This window comes from Giraffa tippelskirchi, chromosome 5 (genome assembly GCF_054371585.1).
Source record: "Giraffa tippelskirchi isolate mGirTip1 chromosome 5, T2T-mGirTip1v1.2.pri, whole genome shotgun sequence".
Lineage (NCBI taxonomy): Eukaryota > Metazoa > Chordata > Mammalia > Artiodactyla > Giraffidae > Giraffa > Giraffa tippelskirchi.
Window position 1 is genome coordinate 11,471,340 of NC_137279.1, and position 19,066 is coordinate 11,490,405.

General features: G+C 40.3%; 1 protein-coding gene across 8 annotated transcripts in view; it reads right to left on the bottom strand.

Annotated features, from left to right (window-relative positions):
- Window positions 1-19,066, bottom strand: part of PTPN14 (protein tyrosine phosphatase non-receptor type 14) — a 193,678-nt gene that overhangs the window by 131,446 nt on the left and 43,166 nt on the right. The window contains exons 3-4 of one of the 8 annotated variants that reach the window (XM_081491307.1): window positions 6,638-6,744; window positions 5,873-6,223 (exon numbers count right to left, since the gene is read on the bottom strand). The exons of the other annotated variants lie outside the window; for them this stretch is intronic. The gene's annotated coding sequence lies outside the window, so the exon portion shown is untranslated. The remainder of the gene's footprint in view (window positions 1-5,872; window positions 6,224-6,637; window positions 6,745-19,066) is intronic. 8 annotated transcript variants of the gene reach the window in all.

A 19,066-nucleotide genomic window follows, 5' to 3' on the forward strand; every position in this document is an offset into this window, starting at 1 on the left:
TAAGTAGTTCTGAGTGACAGTACAAAGATCTGTCTACCTCTAGCATAGCATAGTAACTTCACTGTTGTAAAAACATCTTCTTCATGTTAGGATCAGTGACCTCAAACCTGAAGATCTGTTCAGCTGCCTGCATCTTGCAGAGCAAGTCTGGGCCTTGAGAAATAAGACACTGCACATGGGGTTACCCTTTCCCTGCACAGGGGATTTCTGTGCCCTGTAGGGTGTGAGCCCCTTTAGGACCAGGAGGGCAAATGTCAAGTGCTTCAGTTCACAAGTGGGACTTTTAGCTCTTAAAAACTAAAAAACTTACACATGTACAATTCTAACAAATTCATATCTAACAACTGCAGCAAAGACTATACAGAGTAAATCTCATTCAAGAGGCCCCCTTTTGCTCTGATTTATATTTTAAAATGTTAAGGGTTTCAAATTTCCCTGGAAATAAACAACATCTACTGAAGTCTTTGTACATAAGCAGAAAAAGAAAGAAAGAAAGAAAGAAATCGCTGGGACAATAAATGCATATTTGATTTTCAACTAGATTGTTAGAGGGCCGGAACCAACAATGTTTTACACAACTTCTACAACCCCAAATCCTTCTGCACTGTAATTAACACATATTCTGACTCAGAAATGCCACTTTGGGGAAACTAACTGGAAATAAAAGCAATGGATCTTAAGGTTACATGCAAGGATGCTGCAGGAAACATCATCTATAGCAGAGAGTGAGAACTAAGAGTTATGACCAAATAAATTCTGTAATTGTCACATTATTTTTGGTATCATGCAGTTATTAATAAATTAGGAATATCTGAACCTATGAACTCAGAGCAACACCCATTAAAAAATTCTATAACTATTGGCTTCCTAGAAAAGTTGAAAAAAAGGGGAAAACAGAGCACAGCCAGTTATCTTGAACGTTTCTGCTTATACAAGCTCGGAGAAAGGTGAAGAACATTTCCATTCATCTTCAGAGAGACGAAGGGCAAGCAGAACGTCTACCTTGTCTTCAGAGCTTTTGGAGTATTAATACCGTATTAGGACCAAAAAAAAAATTTGCTTTAACCCACTTAGTCCCTGCCTCTCCTAAATACCATATGAAGGAAATTTGGAAGAAGTCTTCCTTCAGGAGTAGTATCATATCAGCTATCATTTATCACTTCAGTCATAGCATCATTTGAGTGATTAATTACTATGTGCCAAAACTGAGCTAAAGACTTTTCATGCATCATATCAATTAATCATCACAATCCCAACCTACAGGTAAGACAACAGACTATACAATCTGGCCATTCCCAAAGCAAGCAGGTGCCAGAGGCTCCCTCCAAAGTCCAGTCTTTCACCATTAGACTACATGGCAAGATGCACATTTGCCATATATGTCCTCTTGATAAATATCAATATTTAGAACACTATCTCACTAACCATATGGCTTTCAGCATCAGACATAATCATCCCTTGAGTAAAAGCAAAAGGAAAAAAGTCACTTGGGATCAAGCATTCCTTTTCAAAATTAGAATTAATTAAAGCCACTTAATCACAAGGCTTCCCTTGTGGCTCAGCTGGTACAGAATCCACCTGCAATGCAGGAGACCTGGGTTCGATCCCTGGGTTAGGAAGATCCCCTGGAGAAGGGAAAGGCTCCCCACTCCAGTATTCTGGCCTGGAGAATTCCATGGACTGTATAGTCCATGGGGTCACAAAAAGTTGGACAAAACTGAGCAACTTTCAAAGTCACTTAATTGTGGAACATGCATGAGTTTTCATTCTTTTGAATTATTAGAGTTAGAAATGTCATTCTTTCTCTCCCTTTAAAACTTTTAATAATCTTTAAGGTTTTGTGTTTATAAATTCATTAAAAGAAAATTAGAAATTATAGAAAATTAAAAGGAAAAAATAAAAGTCACTCATAATGTCATGACTCAGATCAATATAAACCTTTTGCCCATTTTATCCCATTCTTTTAATTAAGTATATTTTAAATTTGCTTACATAGTTGGGATTGTATAACATTGAGCTTTCTTTCTCACTCCTACTTTTTATGTTCCCATATTATTGAAAATTTTTCAAAAACAAGTTTAAACTGTTACATCATATTCTATGGGAAAGATCAACATTTCTCCATTGCTGAAATGTTAGCTTGGTTCTGATTTTTTGCCATTGGTAAAGAAGATTTGCCTAGACTTCTGATCATTTTTTTATGGTAGATAAGAGGGAGTGTTATCAAGTCAAAAGCTACACGTTTTTAAAAGTCTTATTGTATAATTCTAAAGCGATTCCCAAAGGACTATAAAATGCGGAAACCATGACAAATTGCTAAGACTTCCAATTCTTCACCTACAAAATGACTGAAATACCTTTGTTTCCTTAAATACTGTAATAAAAAGCTGTACAATAAAACAGAAGGAAATTAAACTTGGGAGTCAAAAGTATAAAGATTAGGTTAAAGCTTCCTTCCCTTACGGAGTTATCATCAGCACAACTCCCCCAAAACCTGAAAAGCCTCAGAAAAGGAAAATTTCAACCCAAAAGGGAGACATAAAAGCCCCAAAGCACCATGTGACAAGAGGTCTAGGCAACAGAACACCTCCCAATATCCAGCCTGCAATAAATGGGAGCCCCCTCTCTCCACAGCTACGGTGCTGAAACACAGCAGCAGTTCTAAGCATAGCTTTTGAGAAACAGAATATGTTGCCCTCCATCAAGAGGTAACTATGGAAGGCACTTGGCCTGAACATCAAATGACTGTACTTCCTTATATTTATATATCATTTCCTCAAAAACTATTATTCACTCAGCACAGACTACTGATTGTGGGAAATCCCAAAGAACAAGTAAAGACACCCTCTCTGCCTACCAAGTTGTAGGAAATGCTAGGTAAGGATAAAAACCAAGAGCCGCCAATGCTCGGAGCAGCTGAAAAGAGATTAGCCCAGACAGAGCAAGGGCAAGAAGGGGTACATGAAAATGCACAGCAACCCCCTGGAGACTGTTTGAGGCTTTAGGACAACATACAAAAGGTATAAAGGGAAATGAGAAAGGTTGGTGGCTCAAGAAGAGCTTCAAAGATGGAGAGGTTTTTGGCTGAAGGTTACGTTCAAGCTCATTTTATTTCACATAAACACAAGATTTGAGACAGAAGCAATGGAAGGTCCAAACTCATACAGCACAAGAATAAAAATTAAAACACTCTATTGATCTTACTATCAATACAGTATTTTGAAACTGTTTCATTTACTCAAACACTGTCATAATCACTAGTTCTCAAGAGCAGTTAAGTCAAGATGGTAAATGAGTATTCTAGTAAAGCAGCTCAAACAGGCAAGTAGTGAAGAATGAAGATTCCATTCTACTACCTGCTCCTGGACATTCTCAAGGGAGAGTGAACTGATTCGGAAAAAAATGTAATGGCACTTAGCCACAAGGTTAGAACTTTTAGATGATGGTTAAACACAACAAAGAAAAATCACCCAGGGTTACCATATTTCAGTAACTCATTCCAACAACAATCTTCACTGTGTTGAAATTTCTTCTTTGTAAAATACCCTTAAATCTCTACTTCTAATTTTATCCATTTCCTCTTACAGTCTTTCATCTTGAAGAGGGCAACTGCGAGTCATCATCTCTACATCACGCCTTCAAATATTTAACACTTATTATGACATGCACTACCTCTGATTCCAACTTAATCTTTCCTTTCTTACCTTCTCTTTTTAGGTACTGGCTTACTGTCCGTTAATTATCTCTGTGGTTCCCTATTAACTCTAAATTCCCCTTATCTTCTTCTAGTTGCAGAAGTGAAATGAGACAAGCTATCTTTACAACTTATCTCTCTGAGATGAGCTCATGATTCAACAGAAAACACAGCACACACAAGCAGAGTTTTCCCATATCTTTCAGCTCAGTTCAGTTGCTCAGTTGTGTCCGACTCTTTGCAACCCCATGGGCTGCAGCCCGCCAGGCTTCCCTGTCCATCACCAACTCCTAGAGCTTGTTCAAACTCATGTCCATCGAGTCGGTGATGCCATCCAACCATCTCATCCCATATCTTTACTTGAAGGAAAAGATCTCTCGCTAGAGGAAGACACCAAAAAACAACAAACAAACCTAGTTCTGTTTTCATTTGTACCGGACAAAGAAAAAGAATAGGGCAAAGGAAAAAGAAAGTATAACATCAGCCTGGAATATGTAGGTTTAATTCCTTGCTCCATCTAGTTGCTTGAATCCAATCAGTAACTACAAATATGGAGCTAGAAGCTAGGAGATTGATGAGTTTAATTGACAAAATAAAGATGTTTATGCTCTTCTCCCAACTGAAAGATAAAACAAGACACAAATGCTAAAAGCGCCAAGCTTGATGAAATGAGAGGATTTCAGAAACCCCCGGCAAAAAAAAAAAAAAAAAAAAATGCAAATCCAGGCTGGAAAAACCTGGGAACGCAGATTAAATTGGCCCTGCCAGCCTGCCTTTGAGAGGCACAACACAGCAGGGGTTTTGTTTTGTTTGCTGGGGTGGGCAGGTTGTTTTGTTTTGCTTTGTGAGTGCTTAGGTTGTGAGTAGCGAGAAGATTTGAGCATCTTCACAAAGAAGTGTTACTCCTCCCAGTCCAGATGGAACAGGAAGTCAGAGGGCTCCAAAAGATGTCTCCAGGAGGGAAGAGGGGAGGGAGAGGGATGTGAAATTATCTGACAAGACTGGATCATGTGGAAAGTTGTATAAAAGGAGTTTCACAAAGCCACTGGAGGTGTGAGGGAAAACTTAGATGATTAAAGAAAAGCCAGCAAAGGGAAAAGGAAAGCATTTCCTTACTCAAGGAAAAATCAAAATGTGTTTGAAAAAGCAAATGCAATCTCAACGCCCTGGGCTTAGCTTTAAACATTACTTACATATTTATATGAATAGAAAGCACTGGACTGAGTCTAACCAGAATATTCATGCTACTAATCATCCTGAAAGAATGGGAAAGGAAGATGCACTAAAAATGAGCTCAAGCCCTTACCTCCCACCACCGTCACCGCCAGCAGCAGCAGCCAAGCTAACATTATTGAACACTTAACTGTGTTTCGTAATTTTTATTCTGAGCACTTACTAGTCAGCTCCTGTCTCTCCTAGGGGTCAAGACAAAAGGCACCTTGAAGCCTCCCAGGCTGCGAAAAGAGGAATGTTTCTCCAGGAAGGAAAGGTCCTCTTGAACACCATGAAGTCAGCCTTTGGGATTCCTTCAGTGAGAAGAGGAGCATCCTGCTCAGTTTCAGGATGTCTGTGACTAGAGAACAGGGTCTCATTAGAGGAAGCTAGACTGGACAAAGAAGGGCCCATGGACCCTGAGCTGGGAGAAGTGGATGGGGAGAGAAATGTGAAATACAACTAACTTAGACCTCCAACTCCCAACCTCCACCACTCAGATACTACAGAGGCTAATCTAAATGCAAATGCAGGTGGCTTCTGCACTGAGTCTAAATCCATGAAGACAGCTGACCAGGGGGCGCTGAAGACGTCCAGCCTTTATATGTAAGTGGTGATTCCTTAAGGACAGACGTGTACAGATGCTGGCACCACTCTGAGTCAGTGAGTAAAGGTGAATGAGTGCTGGTCACTAAGTGTTCATGGCCAAAAGCTAGACATTACAGTTACCATTTATGGAGCATTTCCTCCACACTAAACTCTGTGTATATATTATTTCCAGTATTCACATCACCAATCTTCTACTAGGCATCATACCCATTTTATAGATAAGTAAACTGAAGCTCCTGTACAATGTCACGAACCTCTGTCCATAGTTCATCAGGCACTCTGTCTATCAGGTCTAGACCCTTAAATCTATTTGTCACTTCCACAGTATACTCATAAGGGATTTGATCTAGGTCATACCTGAATGGTCTAGTGGTTTTCCCTACTTTCTTCAATTTAAGTCTGAATTTGGCAATAAGCAGTTCATGATCCGAGCCACAGTCTGCTCCCGGTCTTGTTTTTGCTGACTGTATAGAGCTTCTCCATCTTTGGCTGCAAAGAATATAATCAATCTGATATCGGTGTTGACCATCTCGTGATGTCCACGTGTAGAGTCTTCTCTTGTGTTGTTGGAATAGGGTGTTTGCTATTACCAGTGCGTTCTCGGGCAAAACTCTATTAGCCTTTGCCCTGCTTCATTCTGTACTCCAAGGCCAAACTTGCCTGTTACGCCAGGTGTCTCTTGACTTCCTACTTTTGCATTCCAGTCCCCTATAATGAAAAGGACATCTTTTTTGGGTGTTAGTTCTAAAAGGTCTTGTAGGTCTTCATAGACTCGTTCAACTTCAGCTTCTTCGGCATTACTGGTTGGGACATAGACTTGGATTATGTCTGATGTTGAAGCTGAAACTCCAATACTTTGGGCACCTCATGCGAAGGGTTGACTCATTGGAAAAGACCCTAATGCTGGGTAGGATTGGGGGTGGGAGGAGAAGGGGACGACAGAGGATGAGATGGTTGGATGGCATCACCGACTCTATGGACATGGGTTTGGGTAGACTCCGGGAGTTGGTGATGGACAGAGAGGCCTGGTGTGCTGCAATTCATGGGGTCGCAAAGAGTCGGACACGACTGAGCGACTGAACTGAACTGAAACTGAAGCTGACAAAGTTTTAAGTAACTTACCTAAGATAGCTCACTAGTTAGCCACGGAGTTTACATGGTTTCCATTTGGCCATGTGGAGTCCCATCTTCCATAATACATTACAGTATGGGCCTTTATTATGACTCTTCTAGAGTTTGGAGGAATAGAGGGAAATCAGTCTCTACCCATGCATGGACATAGAACTCAGAGCTCAAGACCAACTTGTATTCCAAATGTGGAATACAATTAATTACCACATAAGAGAAATGCACTCTTTGAGTTCCTAGAATTAGGACAAGAGGAGCAAAGTTGCTAGATGACCCAGGGTCAGGAGAAAAAGAAAGAACTGAGACTGGAGAGATTGGAGGCGAAAAGCCAGGTCTTCGCTCCATGTGCTCCTCTGCTCTAAACACATGCCTGGAATTTGCCACTATTGTTCCTTCTCTGTTTCAAAAACAAAAACAACCTCCCTGGACCCTGAAACTCCTCCTACTGATGAACAGAGGCCAATCTTGATACTGTAGGACTGAAAAAATAAACTAAAATGTGGGGCTGTTCTTAGACACTTACATGACAAATTGGCACAACCAAGTTTTAGCTTCGGCACTTCTCATGGAATCTGGAAAAGCTGAACCACTGTCACCAGAGGCACCAACCTTCTACCTATTCACGTTCATTTTTGCACTTTGGTAAAACTCTCCAAAGCATCTTTTCATCTACCAAACAAATAGTAAATACCAGATAAACACGTAAGGTGACGGATGTGTTCGTTAACTGGATGGAAGGAACCCTTTAACAGGATGCTGCTGCTGCTGCTAAGTCACTTCAGTCGTGTCCGACTCTGTGCGACCCCATAGACGGCAGCCCGCCAGGCTCCGCCGTCCCTGGGATTCTCCAGGCAAGAATACTGGAGTGGGTTGCCATTTCCTTCTCCAATGCATGAAAGGGAAAAGTGAAAGTGAAGCCGCTCAGTCGTGTCCGACTCTTAGCGACCCCATGGACTGTAGCCCACCAGGCTCCTCCGTCCATGGGATTTTCCAGGCTAGAGTACTGGAGTGGGTTTCACAGTATACGTGTATATCAAATCACTATGATGCTGATTCTATAAGAACATTACAGTTTTATATGTCAGTTATACCCCTAATAAAGCTGATTTTTTAAAATCTTAATACCAGAAAAAAACAGTATGCTTTTATATTCTCATGGGTAAGTGCAGAAGTGAACACAAACTGCACTGCACCTGCTCCCCTTAAGCCAGTGTCAGTATTAAAACAAATTTAACCAATAAGGACCTACTATATAGGCCAGTGAACCACCACAATATTTTGTAAGAATCTGTAAGGGAAAAGAACCTAAAAAAGAATATAGACACACACACACACACACACATATATATAAACTAAATTACTTTGCTGTTCACTTAAAACTAACACAGCATTGTAACTCAACTACATGTAAGTGAAAGGCACTCAGTCGTGTCCGACTCTTTGTGATCGCATGGATATACAGTCCCTGGAATTCTCCAGGCCAGAATACTGGAGTGGGTAGCCGTTCCCTTCTCCAGGGGATCTTCCCAACCCAGGGATTGAACCCAGGTCTCCCGCATTGCAGGTGGATTCTTTACCAGCTGAGCCACCAGGGAAGCCAAATACACTTCAATAAAAAGATAAAATAACAAAATTAAAGTAAATTATGCCTATTTTCCAAGGCATATCCTGAAGTCAGCAATTTGTGGGTAGTTCACATATGCCTAGAAAAGGAAAGAAAAGGAAAAGAAAGACTAGACAGAAAACTTACTGAGAGGTCTCAAAAAATAGGCTACAATTAAGGGAGGTGAATCAAGGACTATGAAATCCATTATGAAAGCAATAGAAAAAAAAAAGCTCAACCAACCTACACTTTGCAGATAACAGAGGGAAAAGGTAGGAAAGCATTGTGTTGCCAGGTTACATGCTAAACAGTGACTGGAAGAGAAACTGGCTCTGGGGGAAGGCCTCTCTCTGACCTGCCTGGGAAGAGGAGGCAGAGGATGCTATGGGTGTGACCTTCAGGCCACACAGTCGGCTCATCTGAGGGTGAGGGGAGAGCCCTGCAGGACGGCTTTCCCACTCTGCCGGGACATCCCTCCAACACTCCAGTCAGAGTCAGGAGAGCAAACAGATATGAAATAGAGCCGGCACCGAAAGTCCACACCCGACGCACTGAACCCATTCAGCCCAGAGACCTTACCTTGACAACACCACGCTAACGGTGACTCTGCGAGAAAGTGAAGGCCCTGTATATATCAAACAGCATCGAAGTCAACCTTTGAGACAGAAGAGCATTTCTCTCCACACTTGAATTTTGTACTGACCACCGGCCACCCTCCCACTTACGAGCCAAGAGAAGTCAGTAAGAGTCAAATTTGTTGTCTCTATTGAGATTGTATTTCAGAGCAATGGTCTAACAACACATTTTTTAAAAGAAATTTATTACTACAAGGACCTACAACGTGCCAGGCACCGTGCTAGACAGCAGAGATAAAACTATTTAAAACAGACACAGCTCTGCTGTCCTCAAGAAGCTCACCTACCATAAAATACCTTAATCTCTAAAACAACTGTCTGTACAGTACACAAAGATCGAAATCACTAAAGCATCCAAGTAGGGGAGTATCACAGCTGAGCACATAAAAATCACCAAATAACGCAGCAGCATTAAATCTCATCTTTTTTGTTAACGATAGCTACGCTTGTTTACTGACAAATACCAGAACACTATGGAACACCATTAACTGTATCTAATTCAACTCATTTCCACTGAGCAACCCTGCAGACACCACAGATATTAAGATGTATACAATCTGGTTCTTGTCTTCAGGAAGCTCATAATCTAGTGAGAATGAAAGCTTAAAAATCAGGGAGGGCAACGAGCATTCTCTGGAAAGAGGTTTGAGAGCTGTGTTTATGAAGAGTTTTAGAGGGACTTCCCCGGTGGTCCAGTGGCTAAGACTCTGCACTCTCAATGCAGGGGGCTCAGGTTTGATCCCTGGTCAGGGATCTAGATCCCACGTGCCACAACTAAGACCCGGCACAGCCAAATATGTAAATAAATTTCTTTTTTCAAAAAATATTTTTGCAAAATTGACACACAGTAATATTATTGCTTTTTTTCCCTTACAAATTTCCCCAAGTAAGCACTGACATCAGATCAGGCTCTTGACCTCTGCTACGGTGTAATGTGCTTATCAAAATGAGCCTGCTGCCACTTAACAAAATACGAAATTCACTCTCCCTCCCACTATGGCATTCAAAGTCATTTAAATTTTCCCTAGTCTTTGGTATGGCTAAAGGCTGCTCCTAGAGACTAAATAAGGTGATATAAGGAAGGCCCTTTAAGATCTGGTCTTTGCCTTCCTTAAATATTGAGGAGGAGTTCGAGAATGATGGTGATAATGATGGTGATTAATAATTGCAGCTTCAATGAACAGAGCATTTGGAAAAATTCTAAAACCAAGCTTCAAGTCAAACATTGGGCTAAGCAGTCTTGGTTCATGGTCATTTAATGCTTATCATAGCCCTATGGGATAGCTATATTATTTACCCCCACTTTACAGATGAGGAAACTGAGGATTGAAGCCGTAGAGACTTTGCTCAAGGATACAAAGCTAGGCAGTGGCAGAGTCACACCCAACTGTCTACCTAATGTACTCTGCCCTCCCCACTTGCACCCATCACCTGCAAGGGGCAGGAACCCAGCACACCCTTTCTAATTGCCAAGTCTATAAGTGCTCTGGCCTCTGAGAGGTCCTACTTTCTTTACAACCTTCACCCAGCTGACTCCTATGTGTCTTTCAGGACTCGTTTGGCGTCATCTTTCCAGGAAACTTTTCTAAACTGCCCCTCTCTAAGATCTGATGTCTCTTCTCTGGATTTCCACAGCCCTGGGCATGGGTCCTCTGTCTCACAGTACTTATTTCAACATGTCACTCAGTCCTGAGCTGCTCAAGGTCATGGGCCATCTCATATTCAATTTTGGAGCTTCAGAGTTTTGTGGAGTGCTTATGTGAAGCAGGCATCAAATCAGCTGTGCTGGCTGGTTAAACAAATGATTAAGGAGAGAGAACTGAAGCCAAGGGCTTATTCCAGGACATTCTTTGGAGCCAGAAATACCCAAGTTCAAGTCCTAACTTGATCGTTTACCAACCTGACCAACTTCACTTTTCTAAGCTTTGATCTCCTTTATAAAATGAAGGTTAACAGTGGCATATAGCTCAAAAGGCTGTTCTGAGGATTTAGATTTAACAACACAGCTCAGTACATGGCATATAGTATGTGTTCGATAAATGTCAGCTATTAGTAGTAAAGTACAAGTCAATAACCAACCTTCTAGTAGTAAAGTACTTTGGCCCTGGTACCCAGCTTCTCTCTCCCCTCCAATCTAAACGCTCTGGGCAGACACAAAGTTGTTCCCCCTACAAAATGGCTACAGGGTGGGACAGATCACTTCCACAACCAATCTGAGTCCCTTCCAGAGCTAAACGTTTAAAAATCACTTAGGTTTTTCAATAAAGCTTTGAGAGGAAAAAAAAATGTTTCACTCAAAACCTTGAATTTAACCTTTTATCCCAAGATAAACATTTCCCTGGGAACTGATGACCTAGCTCAGAATAAAGCAATTGCTACTGTAACAATTACCTCTGACAGAGCACTGTTAGTAATTGTTATCATTACTGATCACTAGTTCAAGTTCAAAAGTTTAGTTGTTTCATACCATACTGGTCAAAACCTCCTTAGCTAGAAATTAGACAACACAAGTGTTTCCCTTTTTGCATATACAAATGACAATACCATGAACGATGTCAGAATTTATATTTGTGCTACTTTAAGAAATATAATTTGCTTAATATGACCTAATCCCATATTCAGTGCCATAGGAGCAATTTGGTTGTTTTTTTTAAAAACTTTATTTTGTATTGTAGTATAGTTAATTAGGATTTCCCTGGTGGCTCAGTGGTAAAGAATCCACCTGCAAGGCAGGAGACACAGATTCAATCCCTGGGTTGGGAAGAACCCCTGGAGAAGGAAATGGCAACCCACTCCAGTATTCTTGTCTGGGAAATCCCATGGACAGAAGAGGAGTCTGGCGGACTACAGTCCACTGGGTCACAAAAGAGTCGGATACCACTAAGCGACTGAACAATAACAACAGCTGATTTAACAATGCTGTGACAGTTTCAGGTGAACAGCAAAGGGACTCAACTATACCTATGCATCTATCATTCTCCCCCAAACTCCCCTCTCGTTCAGGCAGGAAAAATTTGCTTTTAAAATTATGTTTTCTTTAATAGGTGTTAAAACACTATAGATTTTATTACGATAATGATGTAGAACTATGAATGACCTGGAAAATTTCGAAAATCAAGCCTCATCTTATATGTTCTCATGATGCCATAATGTCATATTAGTTCATGGATAAAACTGCGATTGTAAGAGCTCTACAGTGGCTGTAGATGGACAATGCTGCTGAAGTATTCCAACTTCCATTCACCAGCCTTGATAAAGTACCACTGCATCTTCCCACACTGCCCCCCACCCCACCTCCAGAAGCACACAATGAAAGCTTCGGAACATGGAAAGTTAGTTTTGGAAGGAGACCAGATGAGATGGGTACTCAGCTGCATAGCCTGCCACAGCAAACTTGCACCTTTTTCCTTCCACGCGTCATTGTTCTCTCATACACCACCCTCCTCCAACAAAAGGCTTATTTATTACAGTAGGTCTCAGTCTAAAAAAAACAGAACACTAAGCAAGGCATTTACTTTTTAAACACAATTTTCATTTCCTCAGAGATATAGTGAGATCATTGACGATGCTCTAGGTTGATCTGCTGGCCATGTGTTAGACCTATTTTATGTATAAGAGCACTATACATATAGGTCACACATACAGGACGAGAAGCTGCTCAAATGTGAAATATTGGCAGAATGATTATATTGAGAGGAGCATATACAGAACGCATTCTTAGAGGCATGCATCAAAGAAAATAAGAACAGCTTCTAAACCAGTGGCACTCAATTCATATGAAGACAACCAAATATAAAACTGCTGGGACACTCCACCAGGGTCCTCTCTCCCATCTTTAGTGCTGTCCTTTCCCTCCTTCTCTCTTCCATATGTTACATGAGTGGTCTTGGCAGCCTACTGGATGGTCCCCAAGGTCACAGAGGTGGGTGATTCCTGCCATATAAACTTACACTGTAATGTCTGCTGGTCAAAATAGGAGTAAACTCTGGATATACTTCTTTTACCTGCTGAACTAACCAACAAACAGTATGCTCCATTGTGTTCCATCATCTAAGAAGTTAGAGCTGCTCTTTTTTCTGAAGGAGTAGAAAGAGATGATGCTAGGAAACTGATCACATAGACGCTCTTAACTGAACAGGAGCAAGGCAGAGAGAAGGAAAGCTGATAAAATGCTTGCATATCTAAAGGAAGAATGGCCTCCCCTAACATTTTAAGACCAAGAATCACCACTGCACTATTGGATGAAAGAGAGGAAGTGGGGGCGGGTGATTCTGTTCCTTGACAAGATTCAAGGGAAGGAAGGAATGAAATATAATTAGCAACTATGACCATGTGTCATCTTCACCACAAGTGAACCTAAAGGAAAGAGATGCCTACAAGACCTGGAATTTCTCTTGTCCAGCTCATGAAACTAAACAGATCTTGAAGGTTATTTAACAACTCACTTTAGATTAAGCAATGACAGTCTGAGAACTGGGACCAGTACTGGCGATGAGCGATTTTCCCTTTCCTTAGCCTCATACCAGAAAAGGATGGAGACACATCCTGAAAAAATCTAAAGACGTTAATAAGAGTTAAGAGCTTGGGCTTTGATTTAAGAAAGTCCTAACTTTGAATACTAAGCTTGAGTTTTAACTAGCTGTAAAATCTTGGGCAAACTATCTTGACTTCTCTGAACCTCAATATCCTCATCTGTAAGATAAAAATAATAGTAACTACACTTCACAGGGTTGAGTGCTAAGTTGCTTCATTTGTATCCAACTCTTTGTGACCCCATGGACTTTAGCCTGCCAGGCTCCTCTGTCCATGGGATTCTCCACGCAAGAATACTGGAGTGGGTTGCCATTTGCACCTCCAGGGGATCTTCCTGACCCAGGGGTCGAACCTGCATCTCTTACCTCTCCTGCATTGGCCAGGTGGGTTCTTTACCACCAGTGCTATGATGGATTAAATGAGACAATACATATAAAATAGTTAGGGTATTTGGACCACAAATAAACCCTCATGAGTTTTCTAATAATATATCTATTAAAGCTGGAGGAAAGGTGGTAAAAAATTAGCACTCAAGGAATTCCCTGGTGGTCCAGTAGTTAGGATTCGGTGCTCTCACTGCGAAGGGCCCAGGTTCAATCCCTGCTCACAGAACTAAGATGCCACAAGCTTCACAGAACAGCTGAAAACAAAAACAAAAAAGCACTCAAGACATAAACAAATTTGAAGGGTGACACTAATAACTAAACTTTATTTGATAATGTCTGAAAAACTTAAATAACATTAAGGTGAGGCATAAGAATTAAAGAGTCAAAAAGTCTGCAGTAACTCAAAGGAGTCCAAATAAAAAAGACTGTGCCATCAATCTACTCCAGGAGAAAACATATTTAAACAAGACTGAACTTATCCAATTAAGATAGGGCAGGAAAAAAGCTTCACAACATAGTTAGCAAATGCTATTTTAATACTTTTTTCATACCCACAGAAAAACAACACTTCATGCTTCTTTTCTAAACATAAAAATAAAACTCTCCTGGCATTCTTGGTCTGGAGCTTAGAATGTACTCAGTAATTTTCCATGTCACTTCTGTGCTCACAGATTTAGAAAAGCACTTTAGTGCTTAACAAAAATATTTATGCTCTGAAGTATTTATTGCTTCTGCTTAACTACATCCCAGTGGACAGATGAGAAAGGTATTCAGGAGGAAATGTGGAATAATAGCGTGCAAAGTGTTCTAGAGTAGAAGGTCAAGCCATGGAACATACTTTATAACTGTAACAGGATAGGGCTGGAAACAGGGTGAGGCTGAGCCCAGTCCCGCCCAGGGAGCTCAGCACGGGTCCTCAAGGCAGGGAATTCTCGCTCCAGAGGCCACAGACTACATGCAGGATCAACACCAAGCACTGGAAGTGCCACCCTCTGGACCCCTCCAGGCGAAAAGAGGCTCCTTTTACCTGCCCTGCTCCCCAAACAGCAAACAAATTAGCAAATCAGTAGTTATGTTTCTTTTTTTAAAGCAACATCTTTATTCTCAAAGAAAACATTACAGAGGAAAGCAGAACTAAGGTGTCACCCTGACACCCAGTCCCGAGTCCTGGGATCTCTAAAGTGACCAGAAACCACAATCTTTTTAAATTATTTATTTTAATTGGAGGATAATTACTTTATAAAATTGTGGTGGTTTTTGTCATATATCAACATGAATCGACCATAGGCATACATGAGTCCCCTCCCTCCCAAACCGGCTCTGGGTTCCCTGCATCATACCGAAAATTCTCCCTGGCTATCTATTTTACATAGTAACGTTTGGACTCAGTGGGAGAAGGAGAGGGTTGGATGATTTGACAGAAAACGCAATCTGAAAAGACAAACTATTAATAAATGGGAGCTAGAGAAAGACTGGAAGATCCTCAAGAAAAATGTATCTAGGACATGTAAATTTCCATCATTCAGTTTTAACTTGGTTTATTATTCTACAGAATTGCTTTGGTAAATCATAAAAATTCCATACAAAAATATACCAGTTTTCATGGTTAAACTACAGGGAAAAGGAATAGTAGAAGTCCACCAATCTAGCTCAAATTAAATGTTAAAGTTATAAAATTGTTTAATTTATACATCATAAATGTGAACGTATGGTCTTTCCTAAATAAGATCCTGACCTTCAGGAGCCATATTAGATTTTATTACATAACCTAAAATTCCTACATGGCTAAAGATAACACAAAGCAAGTTAGAAGACCTGCAGGGGAAAAAATACTTGCAACATATATAACAGAAAAAAAGTCAATATCAAAGATATCCTAGTAATCAGTAAGAAACTAGAAAAATGGACAATACATAACTGAAAGACACAGGGCTAAGGAGTATATGAAGACATTCAAACACACTAAATTATTAGGGAAATGTAAATTAGACACATGTAATTATGTAAATTAAACATAAATGGTCTGTTTTTTTTAAACTCTCAAGTTGGAAAAAAATCAAGAGACTGACCATTTTCAGTGCCAGTGAGGATAGAGGATACAGTGTTTTTTATTGGAACAGACACAGGTAAGATCCTTTTAAGGGAAATTTGACACTACCTGGGAAAACATAAGTGTACGTGACCTTTAACCCAGTAATTCTACTTCTAGGAATCTATCCTACAAGATTCTACATGTATTTATGTAAAAGGACGTTTGCCTTAGCATTACTTACAATAGGGAAAACTTGATAAAACTGAAATTTTGTATGGAACATGGTGCAAACATTTAAAACAACCAGATGTGTACATACTCACAGGATAAGGAACTATTACCGCATATCTCTGCGTGAAAAAAGCCTAATTTTGTCTCTAATTTGTTTTTTTAAAGCTTTCTTTATATTTCACATTGTGTATGCATATGCATAAAAATAGTTCTGGGAACACATACCTCAAACTGTCAGCTGTTGGCAGGGTGAAAAAAAGTGAACATAAAACTATATCAGTATGTTGTTCCCAATTTAATTAAAAACACATACATACACCTGCCCACATGCAGGAATGCACATATCTGTGCATACACACAACACAGAAAAGGACAAGACAGGTGATCCAGTGATTATTCACGGGTAGTAGGATGCTGGGAGATTTTTTATTTTTTGCTTTAAAAAATTTTCTATATTTCTACAACAATAATTATTACTTTTATATTCAGAAAAAATATTGTTACATTCAAAATGTTATAATGAAGTGCTTACAGGAGCTTTAAAACACCTGAGAAAATAGTGTTTATTGCCTATCCCAAAAGTGAAAGTGAAGTCAGTATCAGTTGGCTACTCAGTAGTATTCAACTCTTTGCCACCTGATGGACTGTAGCCCTACCAGGCTCCTCTCTCCATGGGATTCTCCAGGCAAGAGTACTGGAATGGGTTGCCATTTCCTTCCCCAGGGGGTCTTCCTGACCCAGGAATCAAACCCGGGTTTCCCACACTGCAGGCAGATGCTTTACCGTCTGAGCCACCAGGGAAGCCCGATTTCCCTGGGATAGTGATTTCCTATCCCAAGTATAATATAATAACTACAACAGTATTTAGAGTTCTGTCCCCAGAACTAGACCCAGGGCAAAGTCCTCCTCGCTCTTTTCATTCTAACTCTGATTCTCTCAACATGACTCAGTCATGATACAGATTAATGTTAATAAAAGAATATAATTAAATACAGGCTCCAAACATTGTTCCAGGTCACTAAGACCTAGAATAATTATGGAAGATATCATAGGAGAAGGCAACACGGGTCCAAATCTTAAACAATTCAAAGGAAAGTAAGAGAGAGAAAAAGAGGACATGAACCCAAAAGTCCCTCCAATTATCTTACTAGTAGTCATCTCTTCTCAATCTGATAGCTCTCAACGTTTGAAAATTGCCACTTAAAACACCTAGCTTCCCAAAAGAGACTCTTAGATGACTATATAATAATGAAATATATGCCAAAACACATTTAAATATGCACACATATATTTGTGAGTGTGTGTGTTAGTCACTCGGTCATGTCCAACTCTTTGTGACCCCATGGACTGTAGCTGGCCAGGTTCCTCTGTCCAAGGAATACTCCAGGCAAGAATACAGGAGTGGGACACATATATTTAACAGTATATGTTTTTAATTTCTCAAATTCCTACCCGAACAGAAAGATATCAAGGCCAACAGTCTACAATGTATCCCAATAACATTGCTGGTGGTATAACTTCCATGACAAGCAATTTGGCAGTATCTATTAAAATTACAAATGCATAAACCCTTTGATCCAGCAATTCTACTTCTAGAAATTTATTCTAAGGTTCATACACATATGAAAAGATTCTTTGTAATTACAAAATCTGGAAACAACCTAAAAATCCCATCACAGGTTAAATAATGGTGGACAGGTTAAATAATGGTGTGTACATAAAAAGGAAAAATGAATGAGGAGGCCCATATACACTGAAATAAATTGTTTCCAGGATAAGATATAACATTTGATATAGAACAGGAGTGATGCACTAGGTTTGTGGAAACAGTAGGGGGAGGGACATACGCATTTATGTATACAAAATAGTTCAGAAAAGACTACATTAAAAACTATTAAAAACTGACTTCTAAGAGGGAGAATCTGAGGCTGGGGATCAAGGATACCTTTAATATTCTGTATTATTTTCATCTTTCACCCACTCAAGAAAGAGAAAAACAAATATCATATAATATTGCTTATACATGGAATTTAGAAAAATGGTACAGATAAACTTACAGACCACCTGACCTGCCTCTTGAGAAACCTGTATGCAGGTCAGGAAGCAACAGTTCGAACTGGACATGGAACAACAGACTGGTTCCAAATAGGAAAAGGAGAATGTCAAGGCTGTATATTGTCACCCTGCTTATTTAACTTCTATGCAGAGTACATCATGAGAAACGCTGGGCTGGAGGAAGCACAAGCTGGAATCAAGATTGCCGGGAGAAATATCAATAACCTCAGATATGCAGATGACACCACCCTCATGGCAGAAAGTGAAGAAGAACTAAAGGGCCTCTTGATGAAAGTAAAAGAGGAGAGTGAGAAAGTTGGCTTAAAGCTCAACATTCAGAAAACTAAGATCAGGGCATCCGGTCCCATCACTTCATGGAAAATAGATGGGGAAACAGTGCAAACGGTGGCTGACTTTATTTTTCTGGGCTCCAAAATCACTGCAGATGGTGATCGCAGCAATGAAATTAAAAGACGCTTACTCCTTGGAAGGAAAGTTATGACCAACCTAGACAGCTTATTAAAAAGCAGAGACATTACCCTGCCAACAAAAGTCCGTCTAGTCAAGGCTATGGTTTTTCCAGTGGTCATGTATGGATGTGAGAGTTGGACTATAAAGAAAGCTGAGCACAGAAGAATTGATGCTTTTGAACTGTGGTGTTGGAGAAGACTCTTGAGAGTCCCTTGGACTGCAAGGAGATCCAACCAGTCCATCCTAAAGGAGATCAGGCCTGGGTGTTCATTGGAAGGACTGATGTTGAAGCTGAAACTCCGATACTTTGGCCACCTGATGGGAAGAGCTAATTCATTTGAAAAGACCCTGATGCTGGGAAAGATTGAGGGCAGGAGGAGAAGGGGACGAGGGAGGATGAGATGGTTGGATGGCATCACCGACTCAATGGACATGGATTTGGGTGGACTCCGGGAGTTGGTGATGGACAGGGAGGCC